The sequence below is a fragment of the Haliaeetus albicilla genome, chromosome 24, assembly GCF_947461875.1.
Source record: "Haliaeetus albicilla chromosome 24, bHalAlb1.1, whole genome shotgun sequence".
Taxonomy (NCBI): Eukaryota; Metazoa; Chordata; class Aves; order Accipitriformes; family Accipitridae; genus Haliaeetus; species Haliaeetus albicilla.
The window spans coordinates 24,087,461-24,110,765 of NC_091506.1; the positions used below are offsets into that span (position 1 = coordinate 24,087,461).

The following is a 23,305-nucleotide window of genomic DNA, read 5'->3' on the forward strand; positions in this document are numbered from 1 at the left end:
TGTTAGGTGAAATCCGCTTTCTTGACTAAATCTAACTGTGTCATCTGCTGGACTCCTTAAAGCTCAGCAAAGGTCTGAAAGCCACACCATGCACTGATGCCTCTAGGCCTGAGGACTTCAGTTGTCTTTTGGGAGTCTCAGCTGAAACCACCAATACTCAGCTGAACTTGTCACACTTGTCTGTTTTAACCAGTGTATCTGAGCCTTTCCTTCTGCTTTCTTTTTTTTTTTTTTCCCTTGCATATATCAGGTTCATAGTTTGCTTGGTAAAGCCAAAAGATGAACCACCTGTATGCACCTATTACTGAGTCCAGCCTGCTGGTTACTAAAAGAGAGAGCAAGAGCAGCTTTTTGGCATAAGGATGACATGGCATTTCAGATGACCACAATATTGGATCTAGCAGTCAAGGCAAGGAATCTAAATATAACACAAAAGTTCTAGGTGCATGTTGCTAACATCTCTCTATATACATCTGATAGCTAAAGGTTAATTTCCTTGCATCTGTTCTCAAAGGTTGGAAGGAGGCTGGATACAGAAGCACAAAGAAAATCTCATGGTTAAGAATGCAAATCCCCTAACCAACCTAGGAAACCCCAGTAGAGAACACCCTTTTGAGGTAGGGTAAAACTCTACTGTATGTACCTATGGTGGCAGCTGTTCTCTAGGAGCTCTATTATCTTCTGCATAGCACAAAATATAGAAAATAACAGCAGAAATTCTTGTCTGCCACAATCCTAGCTCACAACAAAAGGCACCACAGGGAAGAGAATTTTTAATGCATGAAGTTCATATACTGTGAACATGGCACGAGTGCCCAGAGTCCCCTTCAGAAGCGTAAGAATGTTTGTTAGTAGTTTCTCTTACAGAAAAAGCTAAACAGGTCTCAGGTTTCACACTACCACAAAGAATTCAGAGCACACCTTCCTGCATGGAAGGGCACAGAACAGAAATAATTCTCCTGGGACGTGGATCTGCACTGAAAGTGTATTCTATTTTTGGAGCTCTACTGGAACATTTCCAAGACCACCATGACACAATTACTTCAATATGGGTGGTAAACATGTCTCTACTGTTACTGCAAACTTTTCTGCACTGTTTGCTGTGCATTCTTTAACCTCTGTTTCTTTATTGGAAGGATTCTTGCCATGTTGTCACCTCATCTTTGGACCCCCTCTCTGAATATACACGTGGAAATAACCAAACAAATCTTGTGCTTTGTTGAACAGATACCATTTACTAGGTGGAGCCCACAGATAAGTCAAGGTAAGATATAACCAGATGAGATGAGACTGCTAAACCACAACATAATGCCTTTCTAGTTTAAGCCTTATCACTTAATCAAGCTGCTTCCAATTACAAGGAAATAAATGCCTGTACCTGTTATAGGCAAGACAGAATCAGTAGTAGAAAGATAGGGGTCAAGGGTTAGCATCCTTAGATAAAAGGAAGAACTAATTAACCATTTTAAAAAATTAACTGAGTAGTACTGCATTCCTCTATGAAGACATGATCCAAGGCCACTTACAGTACTGCACATGAGGCTAGATTTGATGTGGCAGAACCAATACTGCAGTAGCTCTCTGCAGTATCTGCTTATCACAATGCACTGAAAGCATATGGAGACATTAATCCCAAAATTCAGGTACTTTTGCTTAAGAAACACTTAGGACTCTGAAGAGAGGCTCTGTTTTTAACACTTAAAAAAAAAATCTGGCTCTGATAACAATGTTGAGATGAATTCAGTCAGAGACTAAGAAATTAAAAGCTTCACCTACTTCTTGTTTTCTGAAGTACACTGTTAAAGAAACCCAGCAGAACTGCGAGCTACTGTCAAGTGTTATAGTAACAGAAGGGCAGAAATAGGCACATCAAGCCCAAAACTTGCATATTACTCCTAACAACATAAAAGAGCTACTCATTTTCATCCAGGACCCAAGTTCTATTTACTTCTCTCACAAGAGGCTTTACAAATGCATCAGGTACAATGGGAATATCACAGTTGTAGTGGCTAGCACGCATTATTTACGTCTTTTATAAGCATACTCCTTATACTTTACTTGTAAAATGTTAAGTATATTACAGCTTTTAAGGTATTTTGTACTGCTAAAATCAGATTTATTGGTATGTTTCTCTGCCTAAACCTTATCTGTTGATACCTTATCAGCTGCATTTATGCAAAAACCAAGGCACAGTTAAGACTAGTAGAGCCCACCTTCTTAAAGTCTAGATTTTTGTGCAGCAATTTAAACTTATGCTCAGAAACCAGCTCTAGAGTAAGCGGAGTTTGTGCACATTCATTAGCAATGGTATAAATAAGGATTCCCCTGCTCCGCCCAGTGAAGTCTCGTACCAAAGCTCTTTAATAAAAGTCATAGTTAACGCTAGAATAATTTTTAGGTAACACTAGAATAATTGGTTAACACTAATTCTAGTTAACACTATAATTTCTGTAACAATCTCGACTTTATTTCAATAATGTGAGCACTGTTTTCTGTAAAATTCACTTCCTTATTTTTGAGAAAGTAAAGTCCATTCACTGTAAGAGTTGCACAAAATGCTGTATTTTATTAACTAAATCAAACATGTAAAATGAAATTCATACAGGATGTTCAATATAAGCATACTTAACACATTTAGGATTCTGTCTTACTGTCAAAAGTTTAAACAGTGGCTAGTGTAGGCGTAACATGTTAATGTTACAAGATGATCAGTTAAAATAAAAGTCCCTGTATCCCATAGTATAGGCTGTCCAGCTGACCTACCAGAAGTATTGCTGTAGTGCAGTGTAATTACATAAAAAATTATGGACTACTTTTTAACATACAATTCCATGAGACAAACCATGCAATCATCCATTTTAACCAGCTGAAAACTTCCCTCCTGCAAGACTGCAAATAATCCATGATTGAGAGCTTGTTTTATTAGGAGTGCCTATACCTTTTGAGAAACCACCAGCTTTCAGGTGAGTTGCAAGCTGATCCTTCTGGGGAAGGACAACTTTTAGTTTTTCCACTTGAAATGCACAAAGCCAAAGGAAGATGTATTCTAGCTACGTGTTTTAAGTACACAGTATTAGTACCTCAACTGAACATTAAGAAGCGCATACCACCTCCATCCTAATTGCAGGGAATTCAATCTTACTCTGGAGTTGCTTCCCAAACATAGCCTCTTACTTATCACAACCTAATGTCACCAAAATGGCAAGTGCACCCTCAAATGCAGCATTTCACCATACTGAAATCCAACTAGCAGTACTAAGCCCAAGTCTGGTGCAGATACACTGGTTTCATTAAGCCTCAATACACTTAGAAATACCTTCTCATTTCTCTTCAAGTACCAAAGCTGCAGAGGTTAGGATGGAGCCAAAATGGTCCTGGTGTTATAATAAAGCCCTAAGAAAGGCAGCAGGTTGTATAGTTACCTTCTTGCGAGCAAAATCCCTGCCCTAAAACTATGCAACCTACTACCTCTTCCTAGGAGCCCAATGCTTCCTTTTTGCAGTTCTTCTTACTTAGCAGCTGCTCTGTGAAGTCAGTTTAGCTTACCAGCTGCTTATGGTCTTCTGCCTTTTAAGCCTGGGCACATACTTCAAGTTTACACTGTTATCACTGCTTGGTAAGTGGTTAGCCAGTTTTAACGCTCCGGGCTTAAATATTCATGAATGGCTCCATTTTCACTCTGACCTACTATGCTAAACCTTCAGTCCCAAAAAGCATTTTCATGCTTTTCTTTGTTAGTACAGCAAGATGCTAGCTGGTCACGCTAGTGCAGAAGCAGTTAGACTGGGTACACCTAGGATGTCAGGAGGAAAAAGAACGCAGTAAGCTTAAAATGTCTTTTTATAAAACCAGTAACCACCTCAGAGAAAAATTACAGTTCTGGATCTTAGATGCTCAAACTTCCTAACTTGGCACACACCAAAAAAGGTGAGGGCTCAATTTTGGCCATTCAACGCTTTAATTTTATATTACATTGTTGAAGTCTCACATGCTAGAAGAGCTGGAGAAAAATAAGCAGACTTATTAATAAAGTATAATTGTAAGTTTTCCTTCCAACTTTTACTAAGCAGTTGGAATCATGGAATTTTAATGTATTATAGAAATTAGGGTCTCGAAACTGTTTAAGTCACAATGTACAAGTTTGAGCTACCTGTAGTTTTACATTCAAAACCAAATTGGTTTAGAATAATTTCCACTCTATGGAGTATTCCACTCTATATCTAGGAACATACGCATTTTCGACATCCAGCCAGCACTGTGCCACTCACCTTGGAAGAAAAGTCATTTTAGTCAAATATATCATTTAGGGGTTGCACCATTCACACCGACTGTTAATCCTGCAAATTCTATCACTGAGAAATCTGATACCTTACAACCCTAAATTTATCTGACACATATATTTTTACTTAATGTGGATATGAATGACTGCAAAGGACCGCAGTTTGTTTTACTCCTCAGGGAAGGCAATAGATTGTATAGTTATCTCCTGAACAGGGTAAAATAACTACCCTACAACTATACAATCTACTACCTCACTCTGACAGAGAAGCATATACTTCAGCAAAGAGCTTAAGCAGCTAACCATAGTTTCATTCTAAAGGATATTTGATACTTCAGTTAGCAATCCTAAACAACACAACTGGAATATCAGTAATTTGTATTTGATTACCCCACCATACACATATAGGAATCAGTCTACTCTTAATTTTTTACTCCTTAGAGGAGAAAATTAATGTAGAATGATAACCTAGCTTTTCCAAGAATTAGAAAAATCTAAACATAATTACCCATAGGTGTTAGAGAAATATTTTCTCCTATAATAAGCACTACAACTACAGAAGTTCAGTAGAATCTGACATTGAGATTAAAATTTACGTTTCCATTGTTGATATTCTGCTGCTTTAGGAAAGACAGTAGATTGTATAGTTATCTCCCAGTTGTGGGTATGACCCTAAAACTATACAACCTACTACCTCATCCCACAGTGCAGGCATCTTCAGAGTTGATGTAGAAAGAGTGTCGCTTTAGTAAAGACAAGTTAGGCTAGTTGCAGACAACATTTACAGTGTAAAATACTGATCATAGAAAAAGAATTCCCCTTGCTCCCCCCTGTCATTCAATGAAGTTATTTTAAAGATAAGATTCCTTAAGTTCAAAATTTTACCAATTGCTTGGGTCTTAATATATTTCATCATTAGACAGTTAGCAAGTTGTAGAAGTCACAGCAACTACAGTCATTAAACTTCTGTTAAAGTACTATTCGTGTTCCACAGATGTAACCTCTCATCTGAAATTAGAAGAAAAGTCTGTCAGAAACATCGTATGCAGACATAAATTTCTTGCTCTTTAGAACTTAAAAATAAAATCTAAGACCACAGCTATGCAGCCAACTTACATGGACCAGTTATGATTCCTGTATATTTATATACTTAAAATACTTATAATTCTGGAGAAATAAATAATATTACATATAGTGACCTTTTTCAGCTCTCCTAACGGTTAATATCTCAAAAGAAAATCACATACCGTAAAAAGTAGTATTTTGTGCTTCTTCTGTTAGTCTTAAATTACATAAAGTCCTGCATGCAGGGATTCTTTTATTATAAACAAAACTCCTTAAGATTACGGCCTATACCCAGACATTTAATTGTTAGACTGCCTTACCAACAAGCCACTTAAAATATACATTGTTTTCAGATCAGAAACAAGTGGGTTTCTCTAACTGCTCCTGACATAACTCTAAATCCAATTTCTACATTAACACAGCTCAACATGATCTTGAAGTCTTAGAACAGTGAAATCAAAATACTTGCCAGACAGATGTGTGACTTACAATCCCCTTCTTAGCAAGGACATCTTGAGAACAGAGCTGGAGAGGAAAACTGATTGCTTTGTCAATGTAATTTATAAGCCGATTTAAAATGTTTACAGAAATGCAGTTTTTAAAACATTAAATACGTGTTTTACTAGTACTTCATCCCAAGTCGAAACTGAGGTTTTCAGACCACTCTTCAAACAAAGCCTTGATAGAACAAGAGCGCCCTAATGCATGTTAATATCCTTGCCAAAAAACACAACGCGTGATCCAATGCATTAATATACAAAGGGATGACGTTATTCCTTAAACAGAGAAAAAAATAAAAGTACTTTCCAACCCCCTCAACACTTTATGCCAGAATCCTTTATACAAATATTGATGACAAATTTTGGTGAATCACGCTTAAAATCTTGCTTGTAATTGGTATAAATCTCATTATTTGCTTTTGCTAACTTAAACGCCTACCAGAACATATCCTTTAGCATGCACAGATGGACACAAGCAGTTGGTCCTAATGCCCAAAGCAGAAATAAATTAGAACAGTAGCAGTGGGACAAAGTCAAACCATTATGAAGCACTGGCACACATCACATCCTTCTGAATTAGCTCAGGCAGAGGTCCTGCTCTCAGGCAGATATCCAGTAGGGAAGCTGACAGTCCTTTCAGTTCCCTGTTCCTGCATCCAAACCTTCAACAGCTGAGCAGAATTCCTGTAAAAACCCCATTTCTCCATGAGAGTCTAGCTGCGGAGAGAGCCAACTTGGTATCTTCAGTTTGTTACTTACTGATTGATTCCATGAAGTTAATGAAGTCCCAGATGTTCAGTTTCAGAAGGAACTTTAAGATGAAGCTGAGGATTCTGTGATGTACTGAACATTTTTTAAGCCCTTTGAAAAACTGAGTACCACACAATAAGCTTATGTCAAAAATGTAAAATGTATAAAATAGGTAAAGCAACACTTCTGCATTTCCTTTTTTAAAATTAAGCCTGAAGGACACAAGCATTGTAGTAAACCTAGAAAGGCATCTCTTGCATTTCACCACCTTTAAGCAAGTTAGTTATAAACATAACCAACTTGAGACGTATCAAACAGCGTTTAGTTTGATTTCCATTGTCAGTAGGACTTCCCCATCAAGTTCTGTTCTTGGAAATTTTCTACATCATTTTCTACTGCCACCACAGAATTCTCCTGTTCAGTCCTTGCAGCTCCTCAATCCATAAGAATCCCTCTCCTTTCACCTTCCTGAAACAAGAGCCTTCCATCTAATACACATCTGGATGGGCTGTTACTTAAGGTAAAAAATGTCCTTGGAAAAATATTATTACTTACTTCCAGTTGTCATGCTGTGGTTATATACAGTAGTCTGGCTTAAGACCATAAAGTGCATACAGGACACTAGGAAAAACTCCTTCTGTAACAAATACACCTTACGAAAGATCATCAGGTACCTACCTTCTAACTATTGCAGAAAAAGCAAATTCACTGGTGTTACATCACTCAGGAATCATTTTTTATTCAGTTTAGAAGGGTATAGCATTAAAAGAATTAAAATTCTAGTCAATATCTTCTTTTGGAAGAAGTTGAGGTTACCTTCCGCTCTTTTAGGTTTTACTGTGTATTCATGCCAAGTCTAGCTAATTAGTATTGTCCTTTATAGTAATCCTGCAGCTTTGAGTGTTTCTAACTTTTGGGTTATTGCTAACACTTTTCAAAAACTCTATCGCCTAAGTTGCAACATCCTTTTATGGAATGAGATCTGCCAGGTCTCCTTGGAGGCCTGCTGTATGCTGCTCCTCTGATACCACGCATTTAGGTTTTCTGGCACGCACAGCAGCAGAGAAGCTTGATATACAGCATGCTTGACCAGCTATGCTCCTGGTGCAGCCTCTACTGTTTTGGGATGTTCTCATCTTCAAGTGAATCCGCTATTGCACACATCCCTGCTACTGAAATCACCATGCTGATGGTATCATTCATGCACAAGAGTATCAGGGTCATCTACCTGCATACTCTCTCCTTCAGCAGTAAACACTTAGACTATGATGAGACTTTAAGCTTTTAAGAAATACATGGTTAATTTGCTTTCCTTGTTAAAAAGCTGCGTTCAAAGTGCTATTTTGCCAGTCACCATGTGTTTGTATTTCAAAACCCCCAAAGCAGTGAAAAGAGAAGAAAATGACACCGTACTTGTGCAACTTTCACAAGGCACCAGCAAAGATGAACGCCTTCGCTGCCAAACACGACTCTGCTGAGGCTCCAGCCTGCGCACAGCTTTCACCACACGATGGAGCGCCAGGGTTTACACCACCAGCACTGACACCAACTCCTCACAGTTTTAGCCCCCCATTTCAGCAGCACCCCCCGCATCGGAGCCACACTTCCCGACTCCCACGGACTCTTGCGGCGAGCGAATTCCTGCCACCTTCTCCAGCCACGCCTGCAGCACCTGCACATCCAGCATCCCAAATGACTACATGCAGACTCACAAGCTCCAGTTTGTTCGTTGCGTGCGGTTCTTGTCTGACTGGTGGGGATTGCACGGGGCAGAAAGGGAGCAGCGTGATTGATGCAAACTTAATTATCCTTCATATTGCTTCCCCTCACTTCACTCGACCACCCCTGCACTGTCTGTCATCACATGCTACGTGCATACCGCATCACCTCTTTCCAAAAGAGGCTCAGTAAAATTACACAGTTGCCGACACGGAAAATCTAGTACAAATTAGAATTTTTTCCTCTTCTATAGTCACAGTTTGGGATTGCACCTTCCTTTGTATTAATAAAGTGCTTATCCGGCTAGAGCCTTGTTCCTCATTCAGGTCCAACAGAAGTGACAGTAGTAGACTCTAAATGGGCCCCAGCGCTCTGAAGTATGCTTTTTGTGGTTTTCTTGAGCTACCTCTAAGTTTTAAGCCTCCAAAATGATCCCAAACTGCACAGGGAAAAAAAGTCTCAAGAATCTACATGTTCTGGGTTAGTAGCACATAGTGGAACATAAGTGCTCTCCTCCAACCTGCGAAGGAGGAAAAAATAGCTCAAATGGTAGTTACAAGTTTTATCCATTACTCTGCTGAAGGAACAAAGTGTGTATTTGCAGAAATAACAGAAGTCCCGTTTCCCCTCAGTGCAATCCTTTCCTCTCCGCGTGATCCTAAAAGACCAATGCTTTATTCTCCCAGCTATTTTGTCCTCTTCGCAGCACAGAGGAAACCACCTAAAGCTGACAGTGACTTTGTAGAAGGAATAGTTCCTACACAAACTGTGCTTTACTGACACCTACTCTACACAGCATGGAGATACACAGATACATTAACTTGAGGTACACGATGCTGTAGGTACATCCTTCTGTGACAAGACCATTTGGCAATTGTAAATTTGTAAGCAGCTTGTTATCTGAAAAGACTCTTTTACTCTAGTGCTCAAATTCAGCTTTAGAAGTTCAGCAGATAAAATTAAGCAGAACAGGAAAGTCAAAGTTGTAAGTTAAAAACCTGTGTGAAGATTAAGACTAAACAGATTAGAGGTTTGGTTTGGTTTTTTTTTTTTTTACTGTGGCCAAGCAAATTCACCTGCACTGAAAAACAGGCACTGACCAAGAGAGCAAAAAATTCTTTGATTGGAATGTAACACTTGCCAGCTGAAGTGCAGGCACCTTTTTAAGAGTGTCCCCTGCTCATGCCCAAAAACTTACAAGCTTCATACCTCTGTTTGGACATGCCAGTCCATTTAGCAGCAATACACTGGACCAAGAATACTTGTTTGAACTGGCAAATTTTACAAAGAGGAGAAAAGGAGCACAAGCAGTTTCAGCGCACAACGCTGTACAAACTTATAGATGTGCTTTAACTCTAAGCACAAGCAGAACCAAAGTCCACGCACCTAGACAGGGACATGTATTTGCTACGGTATTTCTTGGGATTTTTCACACAAAATTGTAAGATTAATAACACTGATTTTGACCAGTAATGTATTCATCTAGCGGATCAATCAGAAATGCCAAATTCTTCTTACAAAATCTATATCCCATTTACACTTAATCGCTTTAACACAAAGCATTCTGGTTTTACGTAATTATAACATGAAGTATTACTGCTTTGCCACATTCTCAATTAGTCTATTTGATAACCATGGAGTTACAGATGGAATATAAATATCCAGAAACCACAGCATGAAAGAAATTAGAAGTCACTACGGCCCACTCATGCACTGAATGAAGCACAACTCTTCTGGAAAAGTACAAGTATGTGATCATAATGAATAATTTCCAATATGAACAAAGAACCAAAGTAATACAAATCCTAGCACCTTGCTGTACACGTACTTGATTTTACAACATTAGCATTCAACCATCTGTGTGTAAGTGGTGCATGGATTACATTACTGTGTATACATTAGTGTACAATGATGGCAAAAACCTCAGTGAAGTTAGAAAATACCTCGCAGTAAAGAAAACAACTACACTAAGATGTTATCAGATTTTCACAAATCCTTTTTGAACACCCATCTGTCAGTACACTGGCAGAAGAAATACATATATGAACACATTTCAGTTTAGCTACAGCTTCAAGTGCTACAAAGGCCTCAGCACACTTCTCAAAGGAAACTGTCATTTTGGTTATTTGTTCCTGCTTCGAACACGAACGCATGCCTGCATATAAATATACAAATGTATATATTTATTCACTTACTAGTAAGCAAGCTAACTTCCTCTGCATGAAGTTTGTATGTTAATATGATAATCACACAAACTCTGCAAATAATGCAGTTACTGCATGAGAACGTTTTCCAGAATGCCGTGTGATGTTATTAATTGGCAACATAATTAAACATCTATTGCCCTTTATAAGTCCTGGGAGCTTTTTATCATTTTGCAAATGGACCGATGTTTTCCGCTACTAACCACAGAGGAAAACACAGAAGGCATTTATCAAAAGGGAAGTGAAAGAAGGATACAGCTTGTTAGTAGTTGTAGAAAAACAAAGCGATTTGATGTTTTGCCTAAGCTTCCTTTTGCCAAGGCCCCAGTCGTCTCATGCAAAATAACTACTTCCCAGCATGACCTACGTGAATTGAGGTTAAGCATTTGAGATATACAGAGTACACCTTGGTGAAAAGCTCAGTGACAAAAACCACAGTCAACACTTTTACATTAAAAATACCACAAGACAGCTATTTAGTAAGTCCCTCTTCACAAAGCTGGCTATTACAGGGATAAAAAAAAACAACAAACCCCTATTAAATCTGCCATCGCATGTTGACTACACTGGAAAGACTGCAGCAGGTTTCAACCACCACCGTGAACAGCTCCTGGGGTAAGTTCAGGCCATTTGACACCGGACCATTGCTGTGAACAGAACGCGTCAAATTGGACAACAGGAGCGACACCAGTCAATAACTGTTTTGGTGAACGCCCCGGCAGCTGGGGATGCTCACCCGCCTGAAGAATTAGGAAGAGGATGCCCAGACCCTTAAACGCTGTTTAGTTAAGTTAGAGAGATGTTACTGCTTTGGAAGGCACAGATTCGTTTCCTTGAAAATTCTGTCACAGATTAAATCTGACCCATTGTTATGCCTAAGCATCATTTGGTATGGTTTCTACGTACGTGTTGAACAGAACCAATTCTTCCGTGCCCATGAAAGCTTGCATTACAGTCAGAAAACTGCCTGTGCAAAGTAGCACAATTAAAGAGGAGCACAGGCAAAGTAGAAACAGCAAATCTATCAACGAGGATTATCATAACCTTGAACACCAGGTTGAGTTTCCACTCCTGCAAAAAATACGTCATAAAACTAGGATGTGATAGAGTAACGTCCTTCTCCAAAACTGACTGCGCTGGGCCAGAAGAAAGTCTCCATAAGCATGTTATCGCTTGTCAGGGATGGATTCCACACTCTGCTAACGACAATACTGAAACATAACCCAAGCATTTAGTTTTGATCAGTACAGCGTATACCGGCGAGCGCCGAAGTTCAGCTTCGTGCGATCCCACCCCTTACCCCCCAGCCTGCTGACAGCGTGCTTAGTTGCCAAAGCAGGTGCATTTCACGAGGTATTTTCTTCAGCGTCCGCCTCCTCGGTTCTGAACTTCACTCTTCTTACGCCGTACCGCGTTCTGCCTGCCCATCCCGCCCCTAAGGCCCTCCCCGCCTGCCCGCAGCTGCCTGCGGCCCTGCCCGCCGCCCCTACCTGCCTGCCCCGCCACAAGTTCCTCCGGCCACCGCTCCCCGCCGCAGGGCAGGGCCCGAGGCGCGGGCAGCCCCGGGGAAGGGCACGGCGGGCGACCCCCGGGCACGGCCCCCCCCAGGCTCCCCCCGCGGCCCCGCTACCGGGGGGGGGGACACGGACGCGGCTCCCCCCGCGGCCAAGGTCTCCCCTGCCCACACACTTGATAGCGGAAGTGACGTACCCAGGCGCTGACGGAATCCGCAGCCTATCCCCGGCGGGCGGCGGGGCCAACCCACCACTCAGGAGCGCCCGGGGGCGGCACTTCCGGGCCTTCAAGTTAGTCTGGAGGAGAGAGGGGGGAGGACGGGGGGGGTTGGGGGGGGGGAAGGCCTCAATGAGAAGAATAACCACAATAAACGCAGACCCCGGCAGCGCCGGGGAGGCCCCGCCCGGCAGCGGCGGCCGCCCCCCCGCCTCTCACCGGGGCCGAGCGGCCGCAGCCACCGCCTCCGCCCGCGGCCCGGGCCGCTCCCCCCGCCGGGGACAGCCCCCACCCCGCGGGGCGGCGGCGCCGAGCGGAGGGGCCGGGCCGAGGCCCCCGCGCTGGCCCGAGGGGAGGAGAAGACAGAAGAGAAGAAGAACGGAGAGGAGAGGGCCCGTCCGCCCCACCCGCCGCGCCGCCCCGCTCCCGCCCCGACCCCTGCACCGCGGGCCCCACCAGCCGTTTCCCGCGGGCTACCCCGAGCTCGCCGCTCGCCCCGCGAGCCACGGCTGCGCCCCGCGGGGACCGCGCCCGCCGCCGCCGCCGCCCCGTTACCTGCCGCAGGGTGACCCGGAGCCGCGCCGGGACCCGGATGCAGTCGCCGCCGCTCCTGCCGCCGCTCGCCCCGCGGCACCACGGGACGGCGCGACGCGCCCCGCCGCCGCCCGCCCCATTGGCCCCCGGGCGGAGGGGACCACCCGTCTGTCATCCACCGCCGCTCACGCCCATTGGCTTTGGGGCCGTGCGGCACCGCCTGCACCTGGGGCTCTCTCTTCTGATTGGCTGATGGGACGAAGGTCTCCGCCCCCTCCGCCATTTATTTCAGACGTCTGGGGGGGCGGCAGGCTTGAAATGGCGCCCCCGGTGGCAGCGCTGTGGTCGTCGGGGCTGAGCGAGGCGCAGCCTCTCCGCACCGGTGTAGCAGGTGTCCGAAGGCCCGCGGTGTGGCCTTTCCTCCTCAGGAAGGGCCGGCCCGGCGCGGCTGGCCGTGCCTTGCCAGGCCGGCGTGCGTGTCCTCCAGCCCGCGCTCGCTCGGGCGTCGGTTTGTAGTCTTGGGGCCAGCGGTGGCTCGGCTTTCCGGGACGGCCACTAGCCCTGGTTCTCGTTAGCACCGTTACCTGCCTTAGGGGCTTTGGACCCCCTCTGGCCCGTGGCCGTTGCCCTCCTGGCCGCTGCCGTGTTGTTTCTCACAAGCTGCTTAGACTGGAAGTCGGTCAGAAGATCTGAGGCTAGGGATCACGCAAACCTCCTTCCTAACAGCAGCCATCCAGACTGTTGTGGGGTGCCAAGTAGTAGGACACCGGGCAAGTCACAGATGCCAGCGGCAGCCAGAATAGGGTAACCAGTGTGGTCAGTGGCACTGTCTTCAGCAAGCTCTCCTGAAGGGGGTAAGGAGTAACGGTTGCAGATCAGTAGGCTTTATGTACACGCGGTTTCTCTATGGAGCTCTTGTTAGCCTCTCGGAATTGCAGGAGTCTTTTTGTAGTTTCTCGAAGTAGAGGGCTGAATGAGCAACACAACTGGAGTTTTAATCGCTTTGCTGATAGCATTCTCTGGTAGATGAGAATCAGGTTTACGTGGGGAGCAACCACGGAAGCACTTTCTCTTCCTTCATCCTTCCCTGCAAGCCCAGTGAGCTCTTGAAGTAAGGAGTTTGTCCTGTTCCTTGCTGGGAAGAAGAAGAAGAGGAGTTGCTTTTCTACCAGCCGCTCCCCTCTCTCCCCCCAGCCCTGTAACTGATTCCTGTTTTCAAGTTACTTTGCAGTTGGGTGAGATAAACCTCTAGCTCGCTGTCAACGCTCTATCGTGAATTGTGTATTTTTGGCAAAGTTTGTCTGTACTTTCCTCCCTGCCTTTGGGTGTTATCCTGTTCTACTTCAGAAGCAATCTGACTTGGAAGTCTCATGTCAGTGTGTTGTTACCTAATCGGAATACCTTTTCTGGTTCTATTCCTGATTGTTTGGGATTATTATTTTTTTTTTAATGTGTTGGGAGTGCACAGGGCCTCGAAAGCCCATCAAAGTCTTTCTGAGGAGGAGAGGTGGTCCTTCAGCTTGTCAGTGTGTCTGCAATATCCGAGTCATTGGGACTAATACAAGCTCAGGGAGGGAAATGCTGTGTTCAGAAACAAACTTCAAACACAGATCTGTTTTCTGTGTCCCTTAATTTTCACAAGATCATTGGGATAGAGATACCTTAAAAAAAATGTGGGAATGTACAGAGCATTCTTGTCAGTCTTTCTCTGTGAGTAAGCTTTTCTGTCGTTGTCTTTGGAGAAGTTTTAGAAATAATGGAAGTGTTGTGAGTTCTTAACAATTTCATCAAGGTTTATGGAGTTTGATGAAGTTCTTCTGTGTGGTGTTGTGTCTTACTTCACAGGCACTGATTTGTATCACAAATGCAAAAAGGGAACATGGAGCCTTGTTCTCGGCGATGAGAGCAACGAACAGATTAAACAGTGACCCGACGCCTGTCTGGGTAAGGCAGACTAACAAACTAAATCATGATGTCTCAACAGCTAAAAGGGGAACCCAAATGCAGTTTTCCTCCTTGTGTAAGTAAAACTTTGTCAAATACATTTAGCTGGCTGCTAACTTACTTTTTAATCTTTACTTTCAGGTGAAGTTTGACTCATTTTGTGATGAATACAGAAGCTACAGCCTGCCTTAGGGTGAGAAACTGTTGTCAGGTGTCTGCTCGGTACAACCAAGAGAAGTGCTCTGGTAGCTCCTGCACTCCCGCTGTAGGTCACAAGATGGGGTATGACTACCCGGAAAGATGACTGTCCAAGTAACACATTCAGCAGTGAAATACCATCTTACCGTTATATTTTACTTAGGCACTGTAATAATTCATGCTAGCACACAGACAGAATTTGCTAGAATTAATAGTTATTAAATGTTATTTTTCAGGAGTCCCATTCAGAAAGGTTTTAGGAGGTCAATGGAAATTCAGGTACACATTTTTAGTAAGTTACAGGGTGTGCTGTCTATAGTGAGGACTGCTGGAGGGCTGGATTGGCTGGAGGAGTAGAATGCTGTAATCGGGAAGTCAGTCCCAGCTATCCGATAAATGAGGAGGGATACAGAAGCTTTTTTCAAAATTGAAGCATACTATAGATGACACATTTCTTTTCAAAGCAGGAAATACTTACTGAGTGACCATGTTCTTTTGAGCCTGCACTTTGCCAGATGCACGCTGATTCATTGGTGGCTATTGTTCATTTTACCCATGATTGGGAAGTGACATTGGTTTTGGCTTAGAGAAGAGAACAATTCCATCTCATGTCCAATCAGGCACCAGACAGCTGTTGACGTGACAAATTTTTCTTTGGAAAGTGAATTGTTTTATCACTTTTTGCCTAACGTAAGTCTTGTATTTTAATGAGAAATACCAGCCCATCTGTTTTAATGGAATGCACATAGCTATAGATTAGCAGGCCATTTTCAATAGCACTAATTATTTTAAAAGCAGATCTAGTGACATTGAAACTGTCTTGAAATGTAATAACCTGGGAAGAGTCTTTGGTCTTGCAAAACAGTGCAAATAGTTCTCACCTTACTCTCTGTTTCTTTAGGACAGACAGGAATTGGAGAGTAAATACTTTTCCTCATCTAAGACTGCATCACAGCATAGAAAATGCTGAAAAACACGGTGGGCAAACGCACTTGGTATGAGTACAGAAGAATATAATTCAGATGTATAAACCACTTGTTATGATAAATCTGTCAAGTGATGTTCTTTGAAAAAGGGGTGATGTAGAAGGCCTGAGTTCTGACCCAAATTGGTAGATGCAGTAAACAGGTGGTATGTTGCCACTGGCTGCTGCAGATTTCCTCATACTGTACTTGAGCTTCGGTTGCACTGAGTGTAAAAGATCAGGAATGACAGTGAAGTTACTCTGAGCATTTGACTTGCTAAGCATTGCTTGACTGCAGCAGCACGTGATTACAAGCTGTAACCTTAGCCATGTGAAGCTCAGGTTACCTCCTGAACACATTTGTTACAATTAAACAGCACCTGAACAGCATCTTAGGGCAGCACCTTGGCAGGTTCTAAGTGAGAAGCAAGAGATAAGGGTGATAAAATTTGTGGTTGGTCGCAGTTCTATTCTTTCTGTGTAACTGTGAAAATGCCAGTACATGTCCCTTTACAAATTATACAAAATCAGAAGATGGTCAAAATAGTAAAGATGAAAAAAGGATGAAAAGACCTGGCAACATTGGGACTGGAGGGAGTGTCTCAGCCTGGTGAATATGGAAGTGCATGGTCACATAGCACTGGAACTGCTGAAACCTAGATTCCTGTTTTCTGTTTGCTTCTGGATTTTCTGTTACCTAGTAATGTACAAGTGACAGCTGAAGCTTTTCTCACAATTAGGGCATTCATATTTCTCCACCATTCCCATGTGAATCCTGTAATGTCAAAAAAAAAAAGTTTGAACTGATGTGGCACCCTCTTGTCACAATGACTGCTAACAAAACCGTCGTGAAGCTTCTGGTAATTTATTCTCTTTGCACTTAGTTAAATTGGCTTGAAAGTGGTTGGTGGGTTCAAAAGGAATGAGGAGAAGAAGGATGGACACATACACATACCTTGGAAACCAGACTAAAAGCATCAAATGGAATTTGGTATGAGGACTGTGTCTCCCACTTCTTGCATTAAGCATGTGCAAAAAGACAGGTTGAGAACAGAGTTGCTGGTGCATGTTCTTTCAAAATCATCTTGAGAGTAGTTAGGACAGCAGGTTTGGGGTCGGTTTTGTGCAAAACAAGTTGGGGGTGCAATATCTGCTCTTTTTAGAATTGATTTTTGCATCCCACCAGTATGCCTGTCATCCCACTTTCACGTGGGGTACCAAGGAGCTATGGGGAAATAACAGCTTTTGGCCCCAATCTCATCTGTTACCATCATTAGCAATGTCTGTTTGCACGAGGAGGCTTGGAATTGAGTAGGGGGCATGCGGGGCTGATCCTATAAGACTTCAGTGTCAGGGCTTTGACCACTGTTGCGTTGAAGAGTAAAGAAGTTTGGCAGAAAATAAACTCCCTTGCGTTCCAGCTTATCCTCAGATGTCAGAGGGGCTGGGGGCAGCTAGATTTAATTTCTGAGTGATGTCTAATCCAATGCTATAAGTCTGGTTGCGTTCAATATGTTGAACTATCATGATGACGGATGCGCTAATAGCATACTGTGCTCTTGGCTTAGCTGTGTTCAATGCACTAGAATTACCAGAGTTAGGGAGCTTGGTTGTGTTAACAAACTATCACAACTAGATTAATGAGCAGCACAGTTTAATAAAGCAATAGTACAGGTTCTTTTGGATTGCCAGTGATAAATACACTGTCTGCAAAGCATGTGCAAATAATAATACAGTCAACTACAAGCATGCTAAATTATGGAAAAACTCTTACAGAGATTTCTGTGTTTCCCAGGGAAGCACTTGGTATGACTGAGGATTTGAATCTTGCCCAATAGGTGTCCCTGTTGGGGGGGAAGAGAGGTTCAGCCTGATCCCAGAAGTCAGCGATGTCCTCCCGACTTGTCTATGATGGTGTCTTTCCTGACATTCCTCCTCTCTTAAGCCCTTTTATATTTTCTTATTTTTTAGGTGGAGCTTGAGTGACTCTAGTCATATATACCTTCACTTTGATTGGTATAAAGTTCTCTCACTTTGCTTTTAAAGGTACATACTAGAGAATATTGAGAGCACATGCTCAGTGAGGGGTGGTCCCACCTTGGAGGTGGGTAGCTTTTGGGATGGAGGTGTGTTTTGGTATTATAATCAGCAAAGTTCACCCAGAGAACATGATTTAGTGTGTCACTACTCCAGAACTGGGCACTTAAGATACACCTCAGAAGTAAGACAATAGCATTGACAGAACCCCCATTATTTCACCTCCTTGCTTCAGTGGATTCAATGCAGGGACCTTCCATTCTTGTTCCAGTAGTTCCAGTTGCCCATCCCTGCAGTGATATCACAAGAGCCTGACCGCAGTGTCTCCAGTCCACCCTCTGTGTTGTTTCTCACAGTCAGCATACCAAGCTCCCCTGGTGTTGCTAACATCTAAGGTTGCAGGTTATGTTGCTTACGGAATTATTATGGAACAGATTTTGTGTATATCCACTGCGTTCCACCCTGGAGGTTTACCTTCCCTTAAGAGGGGAACATACCAATAAGTCACCTCTAGCAATCATTCCACAGACCACTACCCCCCTAGGCCTGATCTGAAATGGTATTTTAAAAGGAAAGCCTTCTACACATGGAATGTAATAATCCCACAGAATCCTATGGATCTCTTCTCACACAGTACCAGGTGTACTATTTGACATGTCCTGTGTTTGTTAGATTTCCAAAAAGGTAGTTGTGATACTACCAGGAGAACCAAAAGAAAACCAAGGTGATAACTTAAGTTTTCCAGAGTTAAAATGTGCAGAAATTGAGCAGACATTACCCTGAAAAGCAGAAATGCTTTTGTATGAATTAGCAAAGCTATGTAGAGAAATGATGTAAGGAAAAAAGTGGTAGGTAGGCTCTGTACCTGTCAAAAATTCAAAAGGTGCACTCGTGTGAATATGTTGTTGACTGTTCTGGAAAAATTAGTGGGTGGATTACCAAATACATGAAGTGTTGTAGCCTAGCATTTATCATTTTAAACTAAATCTAAATTATTTTGTAACTCCCTTAAGTTATTAACCTCACCTTAGTACATAGGTTTATACAGAATTAAGTGTGTGTGGCTGTGGTTTAAAGCTCAGATTTAGCGCTTAGGATGTGAATTACATTTCTCATAGAGAATAAACTTGAAGCTATCAGGGTCATAGGAAGGATTCACAGCACACGCCGTACACAGGCTCCTTTTCCCCAACATCTCCAAATCCACCCTGGTTAGTCTGTGTTAGTCCGTCCTAGGCTACTCTTTTAGTGCCAGCTTCCCAACAGTTTCTAATTTGTGGTGGTACAATAAAGCATGCAACAGAACATACATACTAAATGCCTCTCATTCTGTTTACCTTTCAAAGTGACTTTCAGTTGTTTGATGGAATACAGAGGCAGCATATATGACTGGGAAAGTAAGGCTAAATGTCAGGAGAGTGCTTTAGCTTTTACAGATTTGCTGACAGGATAAATTAAATTTTCACTAATGCTAGTGTTTGTGTTAGTGCTGCAGTGGGGGGAGGGCTGATTTTCACAATTATCTTGCTGGATGTCATTTGGCATCTCAAATTGTTGCAGTGCTTCTTTGCAGAAGAGGTGATCAGGACTCTCACTTGAAAAAACAAAGGCAAGACATTCTCATTGATGTGTCTCAGGTGTGTCAGTGGTACTTGGAAGCATCTCCTCACAGGCAGTAGAGAGATAATCCTTGAAATTAATTCCTCTGATGAGCTCTTCAAAATACTGTTGCATTGAAATGTTATGCTTTGGTGGATCCTGATATGAGGCTTTTATTTCCAACACTTTTTCTATCTTTTCCTTGAATTTTTTGTCCTCCTGCAGAAATTGTACATAGTTTTCGTGCTGTTCCTGGAGGGTTTCCATTTGCTGATAAATCTCTCCAGAAGCTTTGACCTCATTTGTGATTACCTGCAGTTTCTCCAGCTTTGTAGAATAGTCGTGGTGTAACTTGGATTGCAGTTCAGCCATTCAGTACCATATGCCCTTCAGCAAACCTATTCTAACTGTGTCAATCATTACCTTGGTGTCTGTAGCACCAGCTGTTAGCGCTTTAATCAGCTTTTCAATTTCCTGTGTGAAATAAATTTATGAAAAGTTATGTATTGCATCATAAACTCCACAGGAAGAAGAAATGGAAAAGTAAAGGCTTCATCTTTGCTGTAAAATGGAAGTGACTCGTTAGCCTTGGGGTCCCCCAGATGCCAGATTGGGCTCCAGCCTGGAAGGTGCCCACAGGAGGGGATCTTGCACTTGCCTCGAGACTGAAATCACTCACTCTTTAGCCTTGTGAGCTGGGCACGCGGCTCCTCTGACTGGCGCCAGGGGCCTGGGGGAGCCCATGGCCGTGGCCAGCAACAGACAGCGACACCATCCTCACCGACGCACGGTGCGGGAGGCAGTGCTGGGAGTCCGACCTGGCCAGTCGCACGGACTGGCGTGGGAGGCTCCGTTGGGTGAGGGAACACTTACTGCAGCGGGATCATCTGGCCGTGGGCCTCCTCACGTGGGATACCCAGGACAAGAGGGAAGCCATCAAGAACACCTCCAGGGACAAAAGCCTGCCGAGCAAATGCACTGCAGGCACAACAAAGGTCCTCGCTAATTGGTGGGCCCGAATTGATGGGCCATCCCCAATTGGGGGTGCTGCAAAGTATCTCCGCATCTGGGTGCTGAGCCTCCTGTTAAGGCACTCCCCGAGGGAGGGTTTTACTGCCTCGGCAGTAACAAAGTGGTGACCACCCCACGGCTTGGACAGCGTGTTGAAAGGCTGGCTGGAGCATTTGTAAGAGTTTGCTGTGCTGCGAAGGCTGTGGCCGCTCCTTGCAGGACAGTGAAGCAGAACACCCATTTACAGCCAAGGCCGTTCACAAGTACAGAGAGGGCAGTTCTGGGGGGGTACAACAGTAAGCACATGGCTTTTTAGACTAAAGGGTGGCTGGGCCTGTTGTCAGTTCTGAGGCCTTGGCTTAGATCACAGTTACTATTGCCAACGAGGTACAAAAGTACTGAGGGGGAGAGGGTTCTGCTGCTTCTCCCTGAGAAGCGTGGATGATGTTTTTTTCCTGGCAGTGCTTGAGGAAGGGCTTCCTCTACGTGTGTGAGAGCTCCCCTGGTAAGAAGGGCCTGCGGGGCCGTAAGTTGGTGCAGCTGCTCCTCGAGGGGTGTTGCACGTGGCCTGGAAAGAGTGTTTGGAGAGCTGCTGGGTGCCAGCCAAGAGGTCACCAGGCCCCTCTGCTGCTCACAAAATCGGTGCTGTAGATCGCAGGGGCGCAGGAGAGCACACAGGGGAACTATCCCCTGCTTGCCTTGCTCTTACGTGCCATCCTGGGCTTCACACACAGGCACGGGACCTGAGGCTAGACCGACTTTTGGGCTGATGCAATCTTCCTGCTGGGAGAACAGCAGGACTGGAGTCTTTTCCCCCTCTCCCCCCTCATTTGTCACAGACTCGCTGACAGCATGCAGGTGACCTAACTTAGACACCTGAGCTACTGTTGCTGACACCTGCTCCAGCCCCCTCATCCTCTTTGTGGCCCTGCTCTGGACCCCCTCAAGCAGGTCCATGTCTTTCTTATGTTCATTACCACTGTACGCCCCAGGGGATAAAAAGCAGGGGAGAACCTCAGCTAAAGTCAACCTGATAGAAAAGACCCAGACTGTCTCTGTGCAAAAGACCAAAGCAGAGAGGGGAAACTGGGGAGCACCCTCAGTCACCGCTGAGCACAAGAGGCAATGGAAGATGTGGTTAGGCAAAGGGCTCTCTCTGAGTCCATTAAATGGGCTGCCAGCTCCCGCTTGGCAGCAACCGGTCGGGTTTCCCTCGTGATTCGTGATCATTCTCTGGGGTCTGCGTGAGGAGACGGAGCGACACTGTACAACATGGGAGCCTGGGGAGATGCCCAAATCCATCAGGGCTGAACCTAGACTGCCAATCTGCAGGCAACCGGGGTCAGGGCTTGATCCTTGGGGCCGCTGCCCCCACTGCTCAGGCTCCCAGTCTGGAGCTGATGGTGGCAATTAGTGATTGCTACTTTGCAACATTCCTCATTGATGAAGGAGCCCAACTATCAACGGTATATCGACGGTAGATAAGGACACTTAACAAAGGACAGCCTCCACTTAGCAAGCAAACAGATTCTCTTGTAGGTGGCAATGGCAAATCGCTACCCACCCATTGGTCAGGGCTAAATTCATTCTATCTAATGGGTGGACGGTCCGGCCTTACTTCTAGGTCCCCGTAATAGGTTAGGTGTGGGTGCATGGAATGGGTCAGTCGAGGGTGGCCTCGTGGGGAAAGCAGGCAATAGGGGAACCACACGCTCTTCCCCACGGTTTACCTCCCATTAACGCATCCCTGACTGTGAACCCGTTGCAAACAGGTCATTAGCAGGAGGTCCGGGTCCTCCCCCTTTAGCCTACAATACAAGTCACCTTCTGATGCCACCCAGGCTGTTCCTGAATTGATAAAAGAGCTGGAAGAACAGGGAAGCGTGGTCAAGGCTCCTTCCTGCTACAGTTCTCCTGCATGGCCGGTAGAGAAACCTCAGGGCAAGCGGTGACTAGTGGTAGGTTACAGAGCCCTGAACACCGCCACCAAACTGCTCACTGTGGCTGCTCCCGCTCTGATCAATAGTGCGTTGCCTCAACGAACAAGCCTTGCCATAAGCGGCAACAGTAGATGGGAAGGACACATTTTTTAGGCTCCCCATACCCTGGGACAGATAGGGAGAGAGTTGTTTTCACCTGGCAGAGACTGCCATTTACACTGACTGGCTTCCCACAGGGTTTGAAACATAGTCCTCCCATTGCTCCTGCTCCATTGGCTACAGAGCTGCAAACATTAACATTACCGCAAGAGGTTACTATCATGCAGTATGAAGCACTGGCACACATCACATCCTTTTGAATTAGCTCAGGCAGAGGTCCTGCTCTCAGGCAGATATCCAGTAGGGAAGCTGACAGTCCTTTCAGTTCCCTGTTCCTGCATCCAAACCTTTAACAGCTGAGCAGAATTCCTGTAAAAACCCCATTTCTCCATGAGAGTCTAGCTGCGGAGAGAGCCAACTTGGTATCTTCAGTTTGTTACTTACTGATTGATTCCATGAAGTTAATGAAGTCCCATATGTTCAATTTCAGAAGGAACTTTAAGATGAAGCTGAGGATTCTGTGATGTACTGAACATTTTTTAAGCCCTTTGAAAAACTGAGTCAGTGTTACCACACAATAATCTTATCTCAAAAATGTAAAATGTATGAAATAGGTAAAGCAACACTTCTGCATTTCCTTTTTTAAAATTAAGCCTGAAGGACCCAAGCATTGTAGTAAACCTAGAAAGCCATCTCTTGCATTTCACCACCTTTAAGCAAGTTAGTTATAA

At 44.2% G+C, this 23,305-nt stretch overlaps 1 long non-coding RNA gene across 1 annotated transcript; it reads right to left on the reverse strand.

Annotated features, from left to right (window-relative positions):
- Nucleotides 1-2,546: 2,546 nt before the first annotated feature.
- On the reverse strand, nucleotides 2,547-12,898 carry LOC138681822 (uncharacterized). Its single transcript, XR_011322025.1, has 2 exons — nucleotides 12,804-12,898; nucleotides 2,547-12,328 (listed from the first exon to the last, which is right to left on the reverse strand). It is a non-coding gene; the product is annotated as an uncharacterized lncRNA (long non-coding RNA).
- Nucleotides 12,899-23,305: the final 10,407 nt, after the last annotated feature.